This window comes from Tenrec ecaudatus, chromosome 11 (genome assembly GCF_050624435.1).
Source record: "Tenrec ecaudatus isolate mTenEca1 chromosome 11, mTenEca1.hap1, whole genome shotgun sequence".
NCBI lineage: Eukaryota > Metazoa > Chordata > Mammalia > Afrosoricida > Tenrecidae > Tenrec > Tenrec ecaudatus.
In genome coordinates this window covers 84,715,404-84,732,555 of record NC_134540.1, presented here as the reverse complement: position 1 = coordinate 84,732,555, position 17,152 = coordinate 84,715,404, and the positions used below count along the sequence as shown (strand labels likewise).

The window sequence follows — 17,152 nt, the reverse complement described above, 5'->3', positions numbered from 1 at the left end:
CAGTAGATAAAAACCCGTCATGTCACTGGTAGGCGTTGAAGCACAAAATATATGTTGATTCTGGGTCCCTTTGCTTTGGACACCCGCCAACTCAGGGATTCCCCAATGACTGACACTTCCAGTCTCGGGTCAGCCACTTTCTGCTTCCTCTTTGAGATAGTGAAAGTTTATTATGCCAACCTGGTCGATATACACATGTGGGGTTAATTGAAGGGCGGAGAGATAAATGACTCGGTGAGCATTGCCTTTTTAGTTCTCGGGTCTCTTGCTTTCTGATAGTCGGACCAGGGTGCAACTGCTTTAGCCAGTTCCCTGCTTCAGCTGGCAAGGCTCACTTCCTGCAAGACATCCCTGAGGAGAAGCCACATGGACCTACCCTGATGCAGCCCTGGGTGCTGGAACAGCCGTGTGGAGACCTCTGCCAGTGCTGGGATGTGCTTACACACTCACTGATCCAGCTTTCCAGTCGCATCATTGCATGTGTTTTGTGAGATGGAGGAGGACTTTGTGGTTTGGTGTTGGACATACAGTATAATGTTGGACTTGTGGGCTTGGGCAGCACTGGGTTGGGATATTTTCTTGATGTGCACTTACCCTTTATATAAATTCTCTCTCATACATATGCGTTTCTGTGTATTTGTTTCTCTAAAGTACCCAGACTAACACCCTCTCCCAGCCAAATACCCCAGTTCTCAGTCCCAGGGTATAGACAACTTTGAGGCAGGACTCATTCATTCAGCTGGGCCTCTATATTAAGTACCTCAGGTGTAGCCCCTGCATTATGCCTTACTGCCTGCAAGGTCAGCTTCCACGATCATCATGGTGGTTAGTTGATGGCATGGTTCAACAAAGGTTGGGTAAAGTGTATTTATAATGTCCACCCAGGAACATTAAAATCTGGCCCATTGTCCCCCTAGGTTCCATACAATCATTGTTTAGCATTCCTTCTGGATGTGAGATTACTTCTTCTGAATCATCCCCCATACCCACCAACAGAACGATCAGCGTCTCCTTCACAGTGTAGATGACCCCCTTCTAATTGTTCTTCTGAAATTCCACCTTCCCCCAAACTCTCAACTGTTTGTATCCATGCTTATATACTTATAATTTTGCTGTGTCTTGGAGAAGAGTCTTCTTAAAATTTTGCATTTTATTATAAGATAGTTTCCCTTTAAGAATATGTATTTGCGTAAACTTTTACCCAGTTCACAGTTGGGGAAAAAAAGATTTGTATTTGCCCCTTACTTTTGATCATATTATAACTCATTTTCTTTAAGGTTTTGAGGATTCTTAATTAAAAATACCTAGTCCTCAAAGCCTTTTTGCTCTGAAGTTTAATTCTTACTCCCTTTTTTGGTTACATTTGGGAGGAAGTTTGATTTGGATGATTTTCTATTTTTAACTTCTTCCACACTGGGATGGCTTGTATGTATTGCTGATATAAAGATGTTGGGAATGGGAATCACATTTCTTTGTCAAAAATATATTGAAAGTAAACAACATGATTTATTAAACCAGAAGGCAGCATATCCTTCATGAGTACTACTTTCTATAAATATGTGTTCTGCTCCAGTCATCTTCCTGTCTTGCTGATTTAGGGCCTGGCATTGTTCTGTGGGTTAGAGACAGACGAGAACTGCCCCACGGGGTCTCCCTGACTGCGATCTTGCTGGGAGCAGACTGCCAGCCATAGCTTCCTCCTGCTCAGTGGCAGATGGGTTCCAACATAGGTTAGCAACCAGCATTTAACCACTGCTCTGCCATGGCTTCTTGTTCGTTACAGAAGTAGAAATTATGTAGGAGAAATAGGGTTATTTTCTGGGTGTCAGATTGGAGTAAAATATGAATTAAATTATGCTATTTGTTGAAAAAAATAAAACGCATACTCGAAGAATACCAACACTCTAAACTCACTGCCATTAAGTTGTTTCTGACTCATAGTGTCTCTAGAATAGGAATAGGGTAGAACTGCCCCCTGTGGGTTTCCAAGGCCATCAATCTTTATGCAACAGAAAAGCCTCATCTTTGTTCTGTAGAGAGGCTGGTGGGTTTGGATCTCCACCCTTTTGTTTATAGCCCTCTGTGGATCCCACTATGTTACCCAGGCTTCTTCATGAGGCATAAGAAGGCTTTAAGATCAGAGGGGCTGGGAGAAGAGACATAACTGTTGCTTGATGCCCAGATGCGGAAGGAGGACAGGAAAGCTCGCTGGCCCTGCAGATCTAGCCAGATGTGCTTTCACAGTCCTTCCGTGCTAGCTTGAGGCAGCTTTGCCTCCTCACATGCCCCACGGCCTTACCAAAGATGGGGTAGGAAAACTGCGGGGCATCTTTCTTGATCTCTTTGTACCTTTTCATCTTAAGAGCCAGATCAAATTTATTCTCCTCTCACTGGGAAAAATTTATAAGAATGGCGGAAGTCTTATTACTGTATTTAGAACCATAATGTATATAAAAGAAGCCAGAGCGAGTGAAATGTAGGTACAGAATGTATTGGTGGGGACTTGTAAATTTTGTGTGGGTGCTTTGTGCTCCAGATTCTCCCTGGACAAACAGAAGTTGTGCGAAGCGTTACTTTTCTTGGTTGAGTATTATTCACCCCCATCTCCAGGAGCCATTTTAGCTTGAAATCCTTTTGTGAGAGAGCTTTGCTCCAGTTGTAAAAGGAGAGCTCCCTTAGGGAGGGTTAGTGGGTCACCTTCCTAACACTTGGTGAGGTCTAGGAACCAAGAAAGTAGGAGCAGTGTTTGGTGGGTGGTTTGGATTTAGGGCAAGACTGGGTGAGTTAGCTGGAGGGGTGAGGGTGATAAGGGGCAGCATGGGAAAGGACCTCCTACAGGGAGGTGGGAAGGTACTACATACAAACGGAGACCCTTTCAGTTCTTGTCTCGAACAGCGGTATCTAGAGCAGCGTTTTGTTTTTTTTTAACCTGGTTCACTATTGTCCCAGAAGGAGTAAATTTAAATAAAATGTAATTGAAACAATTTAGAACCAATCTTAATTAATCCAATGTATTTACATTTTCCCCAATGCGAGGAATAATATTTTACCTGACAGAGTTGAGATTTGAGGGTCACAGACCATTGTCATATTTAAGATTAATTTTTTGTTTCCCAGGAATCAATTTTTATTCCCCTGGGGGGATGTATGTCTAGTGTTGGTTGTTCTAGGAGTAAATGTGCTCTCTTATTCTTGGTGGCATAGTGTTGATGTGTTGGGCTGCTAACCACAAAGTCAGCAGTTTGAAACCACCAGCCACTCTGAGGGAGAAAATGAGGTTTTCTGCGCCCATAAAGAGTTAGTCTCGGGGCCGCCGCGCTTGCTGGCTGGCCCGGTGTGGGGGGCCCGCCGGAGGGGAGGACCGCCCCTGCCCCGCTCCGGCGGGCCATGAAGTGTCACTACGAGGCGCTGGGGGTGCGGCGAGACGCCAGCGAGGAGGAGCTCAAGAAGGCCTATCGGAAGCTGGCCCTGAAATGGCACCCGGATAAGAATCTGGATAATGCTGCCGAGGCAGCGGAGCAGTTTAAGTTAATCCAGGCGGCGTACGGCGTGTTGAGTGACCCTCAGGAAAGAGCCTGGTATGACAGTCACAGAGAGGCCCTGCTCAAAGGTGGCCTTGATGGCGAGTACCAAGACGACAGCTTAGATTTGCTGCACTATTTCACTGTGACCTGTTTGTTACTCCGCCTATGGAGATGACGAGAAGGGCTTCTACACGGTGTATCGGAATGTTTTTGAGATGATTGCAAAGGAAGAACTAGAAGCCGTGTTAGAGGAAGACAAGGAGGATTCCCCGGCCTTTGGAGACTCGCAGAGTGACTACGACACGGCGGGCGGTCCATCCCTTCTACGCTTACTGGCAGAGCTTCTGCACGCAGGAAAACTTCGCGTGGAAAGAGGAATATGACACGCGGCAGGCCTCCCACCGCTGGGAGAAGCGAGCCATGGAAAAGGAAAACAAAAAGATTCGGGACAAAGTGAGGAGAGAGAAGAACGAACTGGTCCGACAGCTAGTCACTTTCATTCGGAAACGAGACAAAAGGATGCAGGCTCACGGGAAACTGGTGGAGGAGCAGAACGCCGCCGAGAAGGTGCGCAAAGCCGAAGAGATGCGGCGGCAGCAGAAGCTGAAGCAGGCCGAGCTGGCCAAGCAGTACAAAGAGCAGAGCTGGATGGATGTCGGTGGCCAATCTGGAGAAGGAGCTCGGGGAGATGGAGGCGCGCTATCAGAGGAGGATGAGATGGAGGAGCAAGAGCCCAGAGACGGACAGGAGGGTAAGGACAGTGAAGAAGCCGATCTTTTTGGTGACCTTTACTGCCCAGCGTGTGACAAATCATTCAAGACAGTGAGGCCATGCGGAATCACGAAAAATCAAAGAAGCACCGGGAAATGGTGGCCTTGCAGAAGCAGCAGTTGGAAGAGGAGCAGGAGCAGTTTTTGGGACCACGAGCGGATGAAACTGCTGGCCATGCCGATTCTGAGGAAGAAGTGGACAACCTCCCCAGACAAAAACTTTCGAAAAAACAGAAGAAAAAGAAACAGAAGCCAGCAGAGTTATGATGACAATTTGAATGAAAATGGAACTGGAGAAGTAAAAGTTGATCCAGAAGATACCAATTTAAACCAAGACACTGCCAAAGATTTGGGAGACAGCCCCCAAGAAAACAACAGTGTCACCGAGATCACCGAGCAGTGTGACAATCCAAAAAGTAATACTAAAAGTGTTCCTAAACCCAAAGGAAAGAAAGCCAAAGATACCAAGAAACCTGCCGCCAGAAATCAAGAGGACCTGTCGAGTCAGAAACAATGGGTGATGTCCTAATCAGCTGTTCAACCTGCCACCGTGAATTTCCATCCCGGAATAAGCTCTTTGAGCATCTAAAGGCCACGGGTCATGCCAGAGCACTTTCATCATCATCATCACTGAATAGTGTAGCAGGTAGTCAAAGCAAGAAAGAAAAACGTAGAAATAGATAGGAATTCTTCAACACCTTTTCTTTTTGACTGTCTTTAGTTTTCAAAACCAAAAACTGAACTGAAAACCATCTAAGGAGTTAAAATTTCAGTGATCTGCAATTTGTTGCATTGTGGAAGATTATTTTTTATCTTGTAAAAACTTTTTTGTTGTCTATATATTTTTTAAAATTTCACTAGTTATTGACTGAATTCTGCTCTTGCTATTTGACTTGAATGTTTCAAAACAGGTAAATATTAAAAAGTGTGCATTCTTGATTTCTGTTGGCTCATATGGACAGAAATGTACAGAGAAAATTATTTTAACACACAGAAAGAGTTAGTCTTGGAAACTCACAGGGGCAAGTTCTACCCTGTCCTTTAGGGTCGTTATGAGTAGGAATTGACTTAATGCCAGTGAATGTTGAGCGACTTAAAAACAGTCTAAGATGATAAATACTCTATGTTATGAGTTCCATGAGACATTTGTGAACCTATTTAGTACCTTCACCTTATTTTAGTGCTTTTTCTATGGAGAATGCATACTTAATTCAAGCAGCTAACTAAAATGAACTTTTGGAATATAATACTTTGGGAAGATACAGTTACTACTAGCTTTATGTAAAGAAAAGCCTTTTCATTGTAGCCACCAATCATGAAATAACTTAAAATTTCTCTTTAATACACTTTAAAAAAAACTACAGTGAACATTAGCTATTATTTTCTGTGTGCATATTTTTATTTTGTTTACTAGGTGCTGCTGGGCCAGTCCGACTCATAGCTACTTTCTGTACCCAGTCCTGCACCACCGTCACCGGTGTTCTCTTTGAGCCCATTGTTGCAGCCCCTGTGCCAGTCCATCTGGTTGAGGTCTTCTTCGTCCCTGCCCTTCTTGACTTTACCAGGCATGATGTCATTTTCCAGGGACTGGTCTCTCCTGATAACATGATAACATTTCTGAAGTGCTTGAGACAAGTATGTGAGACAAAGTTTCACTCAATTGCTTCTAAGGAGCATTCTGATTTTACTTCTTCCGAGACAGATCTGTTTGTTCTGGCAGGTCGTGGTACTTTGAATATTCTCCTCCAGTACAATTCAAATACATCAGTTCTTCTTTAGTCTCTCTAATTCAATTTCCAACTTTTGAGGCAAATGAAAATACCATGGCTTGGGTCAAGTGCACTTTCGTCCTTAAAGTAACATCCTCGCATTTCAAAACTTTAAAGAGCTCTTGTGTGGCCGATTTACCCAGTGCACTGTTGTTTGATTTCTTGAGTGACCCAAGCAAGATGAAATCTTTTGACATCTTCACTACATTCTTGTTTATCATAATTTTACCTATTGGTCCAGTCGGGATGATTTCTGTTTTCTTTACATTGAGCTGTAGTCCATACTGAAAGCTGCAGTGCTTAATCCTCATTAGCAAGTGCTTCAAATTCTTCTCCCTTTTAGCAAGCAGTTTGTTGCTAAGTCTTCCTCCAACCCAGCGCTGCATTCTTAATACAACCCATCTTCTCTGATGTTTTTGCTCAGCATACAGATTGAGTAAGAATGGTGAGAGGGCAACCTTTCTTGATTTTAAACCATGCAGTATTCCCATATTCAGTGGCTTAGTATTCTATAAAGGTCTTTGCAAATGTTAAAGTATTCAAGATATATTTTTGTTTTAATTTGTCCTTTGCCTCCGCTGTAGCTGAATGCTACTAGAGTTCAGCCTTGAAGGTCTGTGGGACACTTCTACTCTGCCCTATGGGATTGTTATCAATCTGAACAGACTAAACTGAGATGGATTTTATTTTTGCTCTAGATGTTAAGTGTGTACACTATGGCTTCTTTTGCCATTGTAGTCTCCCAACCTCATGGACTGACGGGTACTGTTAACTGCATTTTGTTGGATGAGGGTTAATTCTTTCAAATTCTGTTGTTGAACAAACTAGCTTTTGTTTTGTTCATCTTGTCATTGTACCTCCTTGCCCCAAGCCCTTGATACATGGCTTTGGCGATTATTTAGTGCTCTAGCAGTTTGCATCTGGTGTGACCATAAGCAGTTAATTCTGTAGCAGCTTTCTTAAGCCATACATTTACACTGGCATCATGTTATTTGCCAGTGTGACATGGGTCATTGAAGTAATTTCTAGGGCCTCTCTGTTTGGGGAGAAGATAGGCTGCTTGTCATATAGTAACAGAGGTCCTGTTGTATAGAAAAGAATGATAATTTACAGTTCCACATAACTGAGGGCTTCAAAAACTCAATACTGTGTTGTAATTTGGATGATTAGGGAAATAACTTAATCGTGTTTTGTATTTATGTACGTAAGTTTTTATTGCTTAATTACTTATAAGCAATAATGAAAATGTAACTATATATATATAATTGTTTATAAGCAATAACATATATAACATTTTTTAGGTCCTCAGATAGCCTATTGAATTTTTGTTAGCTCTTGCTTTCCCGTGAATAGATTACTTTTCCTTTTAGTCTTAGATTTTTATGAATTAACTTTTCTGTCTTACATGTCCAGAAAACCGTAGTCACTGCCATTGAGTCAGTGCTGGCTCATAGTGACCCCCTGTGGGTTTCTGAGACTGTAACTGTTGACAGGAGTTAAAAAGCCCAGTTTTTCGCAGGAGCTGCTGGTGGTTTCCAACTGCCAACCATATGGAATCGCAACCCAATTTGTAACCACGACGTCACCAGGGCTGCTTATTTTACGTATAGTAAAATTTCATTTTTAGTATGAAGTCCTGTGGTTTTGATGAACACATGTTGTGTGACCACATTTCAGCCAAGTTCTAGATTATCCCATTACCTGCCCCCTACTTCCCCTCTTTCTTTATAGCCAGCCCCTCCTCACACTGTATCCCAGACATGGATCAGCTCTCTGCCCTGCTGTTTGTCTTTTCTACAGCATCTTTTACATAGCCTTTGAGCTCACTTCTTTGAACATCATGATTTTGAGACTCATTCATGTTATTTGAGCTCATTTTTATTGCTATATTCTGTTCCATAGTATGGGTGTATCATAATTTAGTATATCTTTTTCCTTTTCTAGTTTTTAAAATGATTATGAATAAAGCTGCTGTACACATTCACATACAGGTTTTTTCACGTGCTAAGTGTTTTCATTGCACTTGGGTAGATGCCTCACTGTGACATTACAGGGTGGTTGGTAAGTGTGAAAGTCCCTCTTTAGATGAAATGGTTAACAGGTCCAGCTGGGAGTCAGCAGGTCGGAGATCAAAGTGCCCTTAGATGGACCTTGGAAGAAAAACCTTGTGAGGTTTACTTTGGAAAAAGCCGTGGAGAACCCTCCTTAGTGTAGCACAGTTCTCTGATTCCCCAGAGAAGCAACTTGATGGCCGTTGTTGTTAGGATTAGCTTGATGGCCACTAACAACAAATTAGCATCTTAGTGAGGCCTTCCTTAACCAGCCTATGCACAGTGACAACCCCACACTCTCAGGCCAGCCGTTTCTTATTCCCTGTTCCCTTCCATATTGTTAAAATTGCATTTCTTACTACTTTGCTTAGATTGTCTAATTAGAAAACATGCTCCATAAAAATAGGGACATTTCTTTCTATTTTATTAAATTGCATATCTCCAAGTGCTTGGGGGCTGGCCTGGAATACAGTTGTCACCCAATACGTACTTTTTTACCATATATGTAGCACTTTGATATATCCCCCTTGCAGTGACATGACAGGTGTTGATCTGTTGGGCAGGGATATCACACTGTGTAGAGAAACACTCATGAGTTGTGGCTCATGGGTGGAACTGTACTCACAGATATTCCTCATAACGACAGGACCAGCGTGCTGTGTCACTGGAAAAATTGATGATGTTACCAATCCAATCACCTTTTATCCCAGGGGGATGATCAACCGTTTTACTTTGCTGTTTTTTTTTTTTTGGGGGGGGGGTGGTCACATTGGCATTCTACTTTGGAAGTACCCAAGTCTGTATGTAGTTCCTATTGGCTAGAGGTTTGGCAACACTATTTTTGATTGGTGCTGTGTCCTGATGATAAATTTCCCAGAGAGGAGTAGGGATTAGATGACAATATCTTTAGTCATGTGTGGAGGCAACTAGCCCCTCACAACTATCATGGGTTCGGTAGGCACAACAGTACAGTTATGATATACAAAGATTATAGTAAAGTCATATAGAACAAGAGCGATAGCTAGATTGTAAAATAAAGAAGTCAGACTTTTCATGGTAGCGTGCTCACCTTAGCTCCTCTTGGTAGTACATGTGGAGGTGGGAGACAGAGGGCAGGATTACATTGCTGTTTCTATGGGTTTCTGTTTTCCTTTTCATTTGTTTGTTTTTATTTTGTTGTTTGTTTATTTTTTGCTGGTTGGTTTATTGCTCTTGTTGGTGTAGTTGGTCTTTTCGGTTTTTGATTTTTGTCATATTAGGGCCACCAAAGTAAACCTGTCATGTATATCCTCTGGACAAGCAGATGGATAGTGGATTCCTACTTCACTCTAGCTCCAATCCAAGAGTAGTTAGTTCTGATAACATGGCGCCCTGCTCACCTTCCTGAAATGTTCACTGATGATAGGATGCTACAGCAAAGTGTGGTGAAGAAAGCAGATGGTGCCCGGTTATCCATCAGAATAGTGTCTTGGTCTTAAAGGCTTATATTTAAACAAGCAGCCATCTAACGGAGGAGTCCACAAATCTGCGTGGAAGAAGCACACCAGCTTGTGTGATCCAAAAATGACAATAACAAAATTCAAATATGACAGTGGGACAAGTATCAGAGTTTTAGTCGTAAACACCCAATTGGGAGAAGGCTATGGGTGACAGTGGGAGCCCAAACCCCATCTGTAGAATATCTAGTCAGATTAGACCACTGGCAGGCACATCCCCTCTAGCCACAGCAAGGGCCTTGAATAGTCTTACTCTCAGAGATCATAGTGGTCTTGATTATGCTGGATCAGACTTGATACTTGATCAGTTGACCTCCTTTTTGTCCCAGCCCGAAATTGTTCCAGGTTGCAAGTATTTCTTGTTCCATGACAAAATTTCTTCCATGACTTTTTAAATACTGATGGTGGTCTTTTTTTTTCTTACTCATTATTTATATTTTTATCTTTATATTATTATTTTATCCTTACCACTTTATTTTGTTGTTCGGTTTTCCAGTTTGTTAATCACAAAAGTAGTAGATGCATAGAGATAATAACTGATATAAGGGTTTATCGGGGATGTAGGGGTTGGGGTTGGAAGATCGGGAGGGTGAAGGGATTTCAGGAGCAAACAATGTTATATGGGAGGGGGAGGGAGCACTAGAACTGATTGTGATTACACAACTCATTGTAAAAGAGATTTAACTATGAAAAAAAGCCCTTCTAAATTGTGGTAATGATTGCATGATTATTATTATTGAACTATTGAATTGTATGATATGTGGATTATGTGCCAATAAAACTAAAGTAACAAATACTTGTTAAAGAATAATACAAAAATGATTGAGTAATTATTTGAAATATAATTTTGTAGAAATTTGAGGAATATTTATTCTTTTTCAAAAGCATTCTTGTAGTATACTTTATACCAAAGTATAAACATTTATACTAACATAATGTTTATATTTTTGTTTTGTTAAATTAACATAGATGATAAATGATAATATTTTAATGAACATCATACGAAGGCAAATATTTATTCTCTTACTCCAGTGAATGAAAGTCTACATTGGATATATTCTCTTCTATAGCTTGAACGTATGCATACGTAGTTTTCACTTATAACAGTGGTATTGAGGCCTTCAACCTTTTTTTTTCCACTTAACATATCATACCTATTTTCATAGATTTAGTAAGTGCTTCTAATCATAATAGTCCTGTTGGGTAAACAGTAGACTACTAACCACAAAGTCATTGTTTCAAACATACCATTTTTCTGAAAAGATTATATATGGTCTTGGAATCCCTAGGAGGGTCAGTCACCATGAGTTGGAATTGACTCAATAGCAGTGGGCTTTCTTTGTCATGGTATTTTCAATTCCCTGTACTTCAATGCAGACTCTTCTTGTACGTTACTCTTGTGTTCCTTTTGAAGATTTATTTTTTTATGAGTCATGAAAACAGAAAAATAATACTATACTGCAACCTGGTATTAGTAAAATATAGTAATATAAGTATATAAGATACGGTAATAAAAGTACTATTTTCATTTTAAAAAGTAAGCCTACCTGGCATTATCACGTTAGTAAGCAAGGTAAGCACTGGCTTACTTGTGCTTCCTTACTAATCTTTAATGAATAATTAATGTCACTTTTCACCACATCAAAGTTTCTAATGCCACATAGTTTAGTACTTCCTGTAGAATCAAAGCCTTTTTTGCAAACTTAGAATATCTTGCAGGGATGTAGTACCCAGTAAGCAAGGTAAGCACGGCCTTATACTTGCTTACCTAATCTGTAGTGAGCAGTTAGTTTCACAGGAGTTGTGGAACAGTTCACTGTAAATTAGTAAGTAAGCAAAAATAAGCCCATGCTTACCTTGCTTACAGTGTACTCTTGCCCTACAACCTGGCTGAAGTAAGGTGGACTGAACTTTTTTGAATATTTGTTAATAAGAAAGAATTTAAGCCTTAGGGAGTTAGTGGAAACTGGTATTAAATATGGGAATTACTTCAAGATGTTTGGTTTAAGAAAATCTCATTCCTCTGCCCCCTGTTTGCTCCACCCATTCATGGATATGTTTGCAGCAAAGGTAAATAAGTGTATGCAAACATCCTTTGTCAAACCTCTGTCTCTATCTGTAGGTCACACCCACTCTTCCTTGCATACCTGTTCAGCCTGCCTGCTTATCTTTGTCTCTACTTGTAGTTCACCTGGATCACCATTGTTGCAAAATGCTGTACATAACAGTACTTTTCTCTGTTGCCTTTACGTCTTGCTCCTCCAAATGGCTTGTCTCGCTTCCATCCCCCTTTACATCTGGAGCTGAGCTTAACACTGCAGTGCAGTTTTCAGTGAAACATTAGCCAGATCTGTGAGGGGAGCAGTGACGCTGGTGAAGCACGCACACTGTAGAATAACCAACCCTTTGAGATCAGAGGGGCAGCGTGTACCCAAGGGCAAGAGTTCAGGAGGGTTAGGAAAGAAAGTAATGGAAGCTGGAAAAACAGAAAGGAAATGGAATCCATGAGGATATGTGAGAGGGTTGACATAAACGATGTGAAATAAAATGTGTATGAAATGGCTTATTCTGCAAACCTTTATCTAATTTACAATGAAAAGTTTATAAAAATAGGAGTTAACGATCTTGATGCACAGCTGACACAACCTTGCTGACTGAAATTCAAGGGGACTTGAAGCATTTACTGATGAAGATCAAAGACTACATCCTTTATTATAAATTACAACTCACTGTAAAGAACTAAACAAATAGACAACACCATGATGATGGAGAAAAGATCAAAGTTTTCAGTGATGTAATTTTACTTGGATCCACAATCAATGCTCATGGAAGCAGCAGTTAAGAAATCCAAGGACATATTACGGTGGGCAAATTTGCTGCACAATACTTATTTTAAGTGTTAAAGAGAAAGATGGGACATAGAGGATAAGGGGCACCTGACCTAAGCTATGTGTCTTAGTCTGGGTTCTATGTGTTTTCTATTGCTATCATGTCTGTGCTGATGTATAGCTAATCTATAAGATAGAATAGTGTCCCTTAAGGCTTCTGAGACTTTAAATCTTTACTGGAGCAGCCAGCCTCAGCTTTTTCCCCACAGAGCAACTGGTGGGTTTGAACTGCCACCGTTGCAGTTAGCAGCCCATCATGTGACTCACTGTACCCCCAGGACCCCTCGTGTGTGTGTGTGTGTGTGTGTGTGTGTGTGTGTGTGTGTGTAGAGAGAGAGCACACAACATACAAGCAGGCTGATGGGGGTGGAGATGGGGATGGCAGGGGGTGGGCAGGGGTGCTTATGTCAGGAAAATGACTCACAGTTGTATAAACAAGCAAGTTCCAAGGCTGTGGGTGGGTGAGATGTTAGGCCAGAGGCTTCTCCTATAGTGCAGCCACTCCTGAACCCAATGTCAGCAGGGTGATAAAAGACTATGGCTGCAGAGGCCAATGAAGCCAAGGCCCGCAGGTTAGATAGGCTACTGATGACGCCCAGGATTAGCAAGCAATACAGTGGGCTGTTGGCTCAAGTCCAAAGAAACAGACATCAAAGAACTAGCTGCAGCAACCAGACTCTAATAAAGCAATTTATATAGGAAGCAGCCCCTCCTCCAATGTATACTGGAACCACCCTCTTGGAGATACCCATCAGGGAATTACTGTTTTTAACTGCCAAACCACTCAGAGTCCTGGCCCAGCCAAGTTGACACCAAACTGTCACACCGTGGTATTTTCAGTTGTTAAGCCTATGAAAGCTGGTCAGTGAGTAAGGAGAATTAGAGACAAACCGACGCCTTTGAATCATGGTGTTGGCAAAGAATCTCGAAAGTACCATGGACTGACTACCAGAAGGTAAAAATACATCTGTCTTGGAGGAAGTTCACCCAGAATGCTCTTTAGAACTAAGTGAGAGGGCAAGCCTTAGTCTCCAATATGTAGGATATGTTATCAGGAGGGCCCAGCTCCTGGAAAAGGATGTGAAGCTGAGTAAAGTAGAGGGAGGGTCAGCCAAAAGGGAGAGACTCTCAAGAGGATTGACTGGCACCGTGGCTGCAACGATGGGCGCAAACATAACAGCTGGGAGGACGGCACAGGAGTGGGCAGTACTTTGATCATTTTCCTTAGGCTGGCTGTGAGTAAGCGCTAACATGGCAACACATCACAATAACAGCACACATACGTATACTTAGTAATCATGAAAAGTTACCCTAGATTAATTATACATGTGACTCAACTTTTAGAGTATTAGGCGTAGGTTCCTTGAGGTGCCCACAGGAAACCAAAACTCAGTATTTCCAAAATGGAGCTAAACCTATGCTTACTCATCTGTTTTCTCTCGTTGTGTAGCACCATTGATTGGGTGATCTAAGTTTAAGGTAGTCTCTAGTTGAGGCTTTTGAAGGCTCTCGTGCATGGTTGAAGGCTTTCAAGCACAATGCATGGCCAGTGTCTTCTGCTGCCCTTGTTCCTTAGGCTTACATGTGGGTGAACTACTGCATGTTTCCAGTAGAAAGCGTTCTTTAGGAGGATTTTATATCTCAAGTCCCGGGCTAGGCCATTTTTTGGGCAAGGCCTTCTGTGACTTCCTAAGCTACTACTGTGTTTTGAATGAGAGGGGCTTGGAAAGCTTAGGGGAAAATTCTATTATCTTCTCACTCCATTTTCTTCATAAGCTTTTTGAAGCCCCCTTTGGACATATGTATGTGTATGCGTATCTCCCACCTACACTAACATTGCAATAGCCGGGAGGTTGACTTTCTCATCTCTGTTCCTTAGTGCCTGCAGCCTGTTATTCTGTCCTTAAAATGTAATGTCTTACAGGAAATAAACTATTGTGGAACACATGAAAACCACTCTTTATCGACGTACTTCAAGCGGACTCCTCAGCATTCTTTCTTTCCCAGTGGCTCACTGCCTATTTCATGCCTTTTTAATGAGTGATTCATCATGCTTCTGCCGTCCCTGACTTCGGTTGCCCTCCTTGCTTTTCCTGGGCTCAGTTAGAAATGTGATGGGCTATTCGAGCGCCTAGCCGGCCTAGGACATGCTCCCATTTCCAGGAGATGAAGCCATCTACTTTTTAATAGAACCAAGCTTGGAGAGTGAATCCCATGAAAACTAGGTGTCAGTTGAATGTATCTTCCTAGATTCAGCCTGTTTGTACATGCAACTTGAATTACTCATTCTTTATTCTCGACCACATCACATACTTTTCCCTCTTTGCTTGTTCAAAGGTGTACACTCATAAATTCCCACTCAAAGGAACGGTAGCTGACCATTGTTCTCGCTTCCCGTCCAGTGATTACACGGTGCTGCTCTGCTAGAGCATATCTTGTGATGGGGATTTTACCAACTTACAAGGCAGCCTGTTCAATTTCCTTTCTTTCTTTTACAGTTTTACTGGCACATAATCCACGTGTCATACAACTCAATAGCTCACCCATAGCAAGAATTGTACAATCATTAGTCCACTGGTTTTTTGAACAGTTTCTTTTTCATGGTGAAACCGCTTTTAAGATGAGTTGTGTAGTCACCCCCAGTTCTAGTGCTCCCTCCCCCCTCCCACATACTGTGTTTGCTCCCCCAACCCCGTCACCCTCCCTATCTCCCACCCTCCACGCCTAACTCCCCTATACACCCTTGCATCAGTTACTGTGCTAGTCAGGGTTGACTAGAGAAACAAATTCATAGACACTCATATGTGTATAAGAAAGAGCTGTATATAAAAAGAGTAATTATAAAGAAAACATCCCAGCCCTGTCCAGATCGAGTTCATAGTGTGATTTCAGTCTGTAAATTCCTATTCCCACTCACGCAACACATGCAATGATACTAAATGCAGGAAGCTCACAGGCTAGTAGGTGGAAATTCTTGGGGATCCAGTGGCGGCGGAAGCATCTCAGCCCTGGTGTGGGTCTCCATGTGGCTCCTCCAGCCCCAGATCTGTGACTGCCATCAGCATGGCTCCATGTGGCTAGTCACCAGGAATGTCCAGCAGAGACAGGAGTTCCCAGAATCCGCAGGAGAAGGCCATGTCCACACAGAGGCCTCCTTGGCTATGTCTTGATTGACAGGCTAGACTCCACCCCTTCACAAGTTGATAAGAGATTGTGTAACTGCCCCAGTTATTATCTTGATACATCTACTCTCCTTGTGCTTCAATTTTTGTTAGCACGTATCCTTCAATAATTTCCCTTCTGTCAAAATTGTCTTTCCAGTCTTCTTCATTGGTCCTATTTTTTTTCCCACGGAGCTTTCAATCCCTGAGACAAGCATAGATGTTTGGATATGCTTGGCTGTTCCATGGCTTTCTGCTTGTGCAGTAGGAAACCCTGTAGGCCACAACAGTCGGATTCGCAACTCATCCTAGAGGCCGTCAGCTGGGTGGAATCTTGGTAGTCAAAAGGCAGGTTAGTTCTGGGAGGAAGATCCAAGTTGATGCGCCTCTTTGGCTGCTCTCGGATAGCTAGTAATTGTAAGGTGAGTAAGATGGTAAAATGAAAGATATTTTTTTTCCTATAATAAACCAGCTCCTTGGTTCACTAAAACGTCAATTCTGTTTCCTAGATTAGCATTATAGAGAGATAAAATGATAGAAAGGCAAACATAAGTTAATTCTGACTGTAAAGCCACGCCCGTTGTTGTTCCTAATCAGAGGACATTAGACAGTGTCTGGCATGCCGACTGCACAAGCAGAGAGGGCCCTCAGAACTTTGCTGCCTTTGAGTCGGATCCACGTCACAGTGTTCTGTCTGTATGGATTCCACAGCAGATTAGTGTGCTTTCTCACCATCCACAGTGTATCCAATGTTCTTCACCAACCCAGGCTTCAGATGCATCTCTTCTTCTCCAGGCTTACCTTCTAGCTTCACATGCATAGGAAGTGATGAAAAACACTATGGCTTGGGTCAGGCACAGTCTTCAAAGTAACAGCTTGGCTTTTTAGCACTTGAAAGAGTACTTTTGAAGCTAGTTCATTACAGTTTAATACTAACCGAACAAACAACCCCACTGTGGTTGAGGGAGTTCTGACTCAGAGTAACCCTATATTGGGTTTCTGACACTGTACGTCTTTGGGGAACCGTCTCGTCTTTCTCCTGCAGAGCAGTTGGTGCGGTTGAGCTGTTGCCCGTCAAGGGCACAAGGCTGGCAGTTCCAGCCCTCCAATGGGCGAAAGCTGAGGCGGTCTGTTCCCTTAAAGATTTATAAGTGGGGCTGCCCAGAGTTGGGATCAGCTGTATGGCAGTGGGCTTGGCTTTGATTGCTGTAGTGCCCTCAAACGTGGGAGAGCCAGAACCTGTGTAAGGCTGACACCTCTCAGAGACGGAAAACTCAAGTGTTTATTTCCCACTCAGTAGAGAGCGTTAGAAATGTGCTGACTGCAGCCTGTCAAAAGTGGAAGACTTGTGAGTCCTGGAAATAGAAGGCAGCTCTGTCAAGTTCCAGCTCCCACTGGTTCCGTTGTACATGTTGGATATGGCATATTATTTTTATTGAAAGTATTACAGTTGCCAGAGGAACAAACCCGTGTGTCTTGGAAGAAATATAGCC

General features: G+C 42.4%; 1 protein-coding gene and 1 pseudogene across 1 annotated transcript in view; both read left to right on the top strand.

Moving 5' to 3' along the window:
- The window catches only part of SEPTIN10 (septin 10), a 55,283-nt gene that overhangs the window by 11,714 nt on the left and 26,417 nt on the right, over positions 1–17,152 (top strand). The window lies entirely within an intron of this gene.
- Positions 3,292–5,119, top strand: LOC142460801 (dnaJ homolog subfamily C member 21 pseudogene; annotated as a pseudogene).